This window comes from Tachypleus tridentatus, chromosome 1 (genome assembly GCF_004210375.1).
Source record: "Tachypleus tridentatus isolate NWPU-2018 chromosome 1, ASM421037v1, whole genome shotgun sequence".
Taxonomy (NCBI): Eukaryota; Metazoa; Arthropoda; class Merostomata; order Xiphosura; family Limulidae; genus Tachypleus; species Tachypleus tridentatus.
In genome coordinates, this window is record NC_134825.1 from 125194856 (window position 1) to 125200855 (window position 6000).

Genomic DNA, 6000 nt, shown 5'->3' on the forward strand with positions numbered 1-6000 from the left:
TACATGACTTCATGTGTCTGAGGCTGCTTGTATCTCTTGGCAAAGATAAGTCAATAAAGATAGTTTTTGTACCATCTTCTTTACATTCTTGAGTATTGCTAATGCTTTATGATGGGTTCCCTTTCTGATTAAAGGAAGTTTTGTCTTTACTTGTTTTACACGTAGGAGCTCTTTGTAATTTTTAAACTATCTTTTATTAGATTATTGTTTCCTTCCAAACGTGTCTATTGTCATTTTGCGAATTAGTATTAGTAATGCATTTTCAGTTTCCTCTGCATTTCTTGACGTTTATTTTGTAAGCCTTGCAAATTCAAACATCCTTTTGAAGTTCTTATTCTTACCCTGGTTCTTTGTGTTCATCATACTAACTTTTGAAATACCCTTTAACTTAGATCCATGTGTTTTCTCAGTAATAAGTTTCACTTTACTGATTGCCAACAAATTATCTCCATCACAATTTATGCTATGATATGTATGGGTATTATCCACGTTGATTATATCTTTTCTTATGATTATTGCAAGCTCCATTATGATACTAATGGTATTATCGCAGATATTTCCATGATACCTTGTGATGCTTTGTTCGGGGCAGAAAACTATGAGTTAGTAATGTAGAGGGGATTTGGGACTCACAATTCAAGGTGTTGTAGTTCATTTTCGTTGACTTTGCCAATCCTGGTGTCCTAGGAAAGCTTCACAAAAGCTATAGTCTTTCCCTATTCTAGTAGAGAATTAAAGTCTTTAAGGAGGAATAATGTTTCACTTAATGCTATTCATCGAGTTACCTAAAGCAATAAATCATTAAATTTGTTCTTGTTGCAATGTAGGTAACAGGTTCACGTGTTGACTGTAACCACAGTGAGATGATGTCTTCAGATGTTCCAATGGATGCTCTAACTTGTTTCACTAGTTTGTTGCTCATTGCAAAGCCAACATGATAGAGTCAGTTTTCTTCAAGACCTTTGCCTTTCCAATAAAAGGTGTAGTTGATGGAGCCAGTACCTGACAACCTTGTTACATGTACAGTTGTAATATTGATGCTATGTTTCTGCAGTTCTTTGTCTATCGAGGATGACTTCCATTTACTGTCTGTTGTCTGTTTGTCATCGTTTGTCATGCATGAACACAAAATCCTGACATTCAGCTAAAGGATTATATAGTTTCTCTTCGTTTCGCCTGGCAACTCACTCCTACCTGGATTTTGCTTTTTGGCCCAGCCTCCCTCATCTAAAGAGGCAGAAAAACTATGATGAGCCATCACCTTATTGGAAGGGGGTTTTCCAGGTAATGGAATACAAGGTTTCTCTTCGACTGTTGATGGTAGCCTGTGTAAATCTCCTTTATAGTACCTGAGTATGAGCTTATAATAGGACTACTAATTTTCGTGTCATGTCCTCTCCATTTGTTAACTGCAATAGCTTGGACAGTAAATATTGAGACACAGTGTTGCCCATGTGTCAATGTTCTTCGCTTCGCTTTACTTGTTTATTCGGGCCCAGCATGACCTAGCGCGTTAAGGCGTGCGCACATAGCCCTCGAGTAGCTTTGTGCGAAATTCTAAAAAAAAAAAAATAATAAATTGTTGATTTGTAGTTAAACACAAAGCTACAGAGTGGGATATCCGTGCTGTGTCCATCAACCTTATATTAAGTGTCCGAAAACATGCTGCTGAGTTACTCCCTTTAAATGGACTGTACCAATAACCTTTCATTTGGGCCCGGCATGGCCTAGCGCGTTAAGGCGTGCACTTCGTAATCTGAGGGTCGCGGGTTCGCACCCGACTCGCGCCAAACATGCTCGCCCTCCCAGCCGTGGGGGCGTTATAATGTTACGGTCAATCCCACTATTCGTTGGTAAAAGAGTAGCCCAAGAGTTGGCGGTGGGTGGTGATGACTAGCTGCCTTCCCTCTAGTCTTACACTACTAAATTAGGAACGGCTAGCACAGATAGCCCTCGAGTACCTTTGTGCGAAATTCCAAAAAACAAACAAAACTGGTTTATTCCAAAGGAAAAACAATTATCAGTACGTTTAAGCCAGCTTAGCTATAGGAGTTACTAGAACAGAGAAAATCTTTCACATGCCTGCCTTTCAGGGCTCCACTTTTAACCGACAAATGCTGAAGAGCCCAATTTGACTTACCATAATATGTTTTTTAACAGTGTTTCCACTGCCATGGGTAAGTGCTTATATTCTGTAGCTGTTGGCAGTCTGTATACAGACTATCAGGCCACACGTATTACCATATACTGGCAGTTTGATAGTAGGAATAACCTAACTAGGTGTTCACTGTCTCGAACAGTACTTAAGGGTAAGTAGCTGAGACTTTTTTTCTTTTGCTACTGTATGTGTCCTGCCATGTGCGTGATGAATATTAACAGTAATTCTTTCATTACAAAAAAATCAAAGTTTTCCATCCTTACTTTTTCAATTTGGAAAGCTACACTTTTGGTGTCTTGTTGTCTGTTAAGAACCACTACCTCTATATGAGACTCAGCTATTGCTCAATGTGGTTTTGCTATAATAAAACACACACGCCTCTATATAAGAGAAAACTCCAGTTGTTGTCATTGTGCTTCTAGATGGTACTACTACATATTAACGCGTATGATTCTTTAAGGAGACATTTGCAGGTTGTTTTCATCAAGTCTTTTGTCAATAGGTAAAAGGTTAAAAATGTTACCAAGTAGATTATTATCTGCAATGAATATAGTACGTAAGAGTTTCATAGCAATAATTAAGAATTAATAAGGAACTACTGTTAATAGGCGTGTACAACCAAACTATTTATTTGTAGCTTAGCACAAAGTTGCTCAATGGGTTATCTTTGCTCTGCCCACAGTGAATATTGAAACCGTGTTTCTAGCGTCATAAGTCCTCAGATATACCTCTATTCCATGGGTGGGTTATGAAACTTGAAATCATTCCTTTGAGTGCATAAAAAATAAGTCTACAGTCTTTATTTACTTAGAAGAGCAATCTATCACTATTGAACGTAACCAGCAACGTGAACATATAATCATTAGCGTGTCAGTTCAGGGAACCAAGAGTAATAACTTTCGTAAATTTCTACATCTAAAAGAAGAATCTGATTCAGGATTCTGTTGTATAAGACAAATGTTGCAAAGCAAAACAACACCAAAATGGTAACATGTGCAACTTACACAAATGTAATTGTATTAGAAGTGGAAATAATATAGTAGATGAACCTTGATGAGCTATTAATTGCATTTCAAGCTGTAAACGAGAAACAAGGAAGCATTTGATAAGGTAATGTCACTTTTTGAAGTTCTGAGCTATGTTTAAATTCACAAAACAACTTGATGCCTTTTACAATCAAATTCACACACACACACACACAAAAGGAAGGCTGGACTTCTACTTCAACACGCTACGATAGTAGCATTACAGGCTGGGGGTTATTGAGGACAGTCTATAGTACCAACCTTAGCTATCTTTTGTTGATGGTTATACAGGGTTGAGTAAGGTGTGCAACATAAATTGGTAATTATTTTGGAGTGCATTACCACAAATTTCAGAGAATTGTCAAGAGCTTCTTAGAACAAGATGCAGAGTGATTAAGTAACACTATGTAACAACATTTTTACTTTTTATTGTTCCTGGGCAGAAAGTGTTATTTCCCAATTGCTTATGCCTAAAGTAAAATAAGTCTTCTATTTTACTTTCAAATTTTGGTTTTGTGACCTGGGTAATCAAATTTTTAAAGTTACCCGTTTTCCAGAACATTCCAAGTAGATTCAGCGTTGAGTAGCTGATAGAGAATGTTCTCGAACATACAAGAATTTTCAAGAATGTTGTAGAATTTACGATAATTTTCAAGAACCCTTTAGAGGTTTCTGGAACTTTCCATAGTAATACATATATATATATACAGGGGCTACCACTCACTACTTAAGTTTAGTTCTCGCTGCCTAAGTGAATACATAGACCTATCTGATTTTATTACAGATGGCATCAAGAAGCTGAAAGCATTCTCCAGACGCATTCTGGACAAGAGCGAAAAAGTACTCTATAACAGCATCTGCTAAAATGTGTGAAACCTACAAGGCATATTTCAGCATGCCTGTCGGGGATCAAGACAAACCTTGGGCACCTCATTTTACCTGTGAGCACTGCAACAAAAAAACTCTAGAAGGCAAGACGGACAATTTTTGCTTGCTTGAATAGCAAGATTTTATGTTATACAAATTTTAGAACTTTTAAAATTTAAATATATTTTCTTTTTAATTTTTAATATTATAGAAAAATCTCGCATAGAAAGCATTTTACATGAACCTCTTACACATTAGTTGTGGATGAAATAAATTTATTCTTCATAATAACAATTTTATTTTGATCTTTTGCAGGATGGTACAGAGGGGGAAAGAGAGCCATGAAGTTCGCTATTCCAAAAATTTGCGTGAACCCACTGACCACTCAAGCAATTCCTACTTCTGCATGGTTGACTCTTTCAAACATCGGGCTGGCAAGAATGCATCTGCTATCATGTATCCGCCCCAGTGTCACACTACCCTGAGCTCCCTGTACCCACTCTGCCAGAGAGAAAGCAGCCATCCTCAGAAGAGAGCAGCAAATCAGAAGAGGAAGTAGATGTTAAAGATCCAAATTACAATTTCAGAGGTGTATCTGGTGAGAGAAACCCATACTACCCCAATCAAAGAGACCTCAATAACTTGATCAGAGATCTTGGTCTAACAAAGTCGAATGCCAAGACTATACTTGGAGGTGATACGTGAAAGTGATTTACATTACAGTCGAAAATCTCAAAAAACTACTCACTTCTAAACATTTTTGTATAACTTTAGTATAAATACATGGAAATCGTGATTCATATGTTGTTTTATTCAGACCTTACGTAAATAAAAATGTGCAAATTTGCCTGTTTTTACATAGAAAATAGGTTAATTTCTGAATTTCATTATCCAGGTCACAAAAGCAAAGTTTGAAGGGAATAATAGCCATTTTCTGTACTTTTACAACATAAACAATTAAAAAATAACACGTACTATCCAGGAACGAAATTTGTGTTACATAGTGTAATATAAAGGATGATGCAGATGTGTGGGAATGGAAACACTGTGAGCTTTACTGTGCAAATTTCGAAGATACTGTGAAGGTAATTAGAAGCGTTAACAAAACATGAAAAGAAACTGCAATAAGATGTTCTTTTTATCCTGTAGCTTATATAGGCTTTCCTGATAAAGATTTTAAATGCTATCTACTTGTATTAGCGTAGTATCCGTAAAACAGATTAGTTAAAGAAGTAAAGTGTGAAAAAGTTGAATTTCAAAACACGAGTTCTAAAATAATAATTAAATTGTATTTCTTTCCGATACGTAGAAATTGGCACATCATTTTTTTTTCAAAAAGAAACTAGTTGTATAAACTTCCGTCGACTACGTTTGTAAACATCAAAATGCGTAATTATATAAGCAGACATTTTGAAATCGTATAATATGGCTTAAAATGATACTTTAAAGAGCTAATCTCTGTGAAAAAATAATTGATATTATTCAGAAAGTTAGAGAACGTATACATATTAGTTGTGAAATGTCTTAATTATTCAAAATCATTGGCGTTTATTTTGAAAATGGCAACCATATTGGGTATGTATATAATATCATGTAAGAAGTCGTGATCTATCTCTGTGCAGTACTTAGTACTTTAAACTCAAAATTAACAATTCTGTAAAATTGAACACCATTATTTTATTACCATTCGTTAGAAGCACAAAATATTATATCAAATTAACTTTCAAGATGCTGCAATCGTTCATTTTAAAATATATAATCCATTATTTCTACATTTATTTTACGGTAGCCGGAGTGCCCTTTCATTAGACAGGTGAAATAACACCTTGTTTGTAACAAAGGATAGGAGGTTGTGCCTCTACTTCTTTCTTAACATAATAGAGACTAAAATTGTAATAAAATACATAAAGGTACCAATACTGAAAAGAAATGCATACCGTTTTCAAGAAT

At 35.6% G+C, this 6000-nt stretch overlaps 1 long non-coding RNA gene across 2 annotated transcripts in view; it reads left to right on the plus strand.

Moving 5' to 3' along the window:
* LOC143222720 (uncharacterized) overlaps window positions 1-5226 on the plus strand; it is an 87839-nt gene extending 82613 nt beyond the window's left edge. For both annotated transcript variants that reach the window (XR_013012436.1, XR_013012438.1), the window contains exon 4: window positions 4366-5226. This is a non-coding gene — a long non-coding RNA (uncharacterized LOC143222720). The remainder of the gene's footprint in view (window positions 1-4365) is intronic.
* Window positions 5227-6000: the final 774 nt, after the last annotated feature.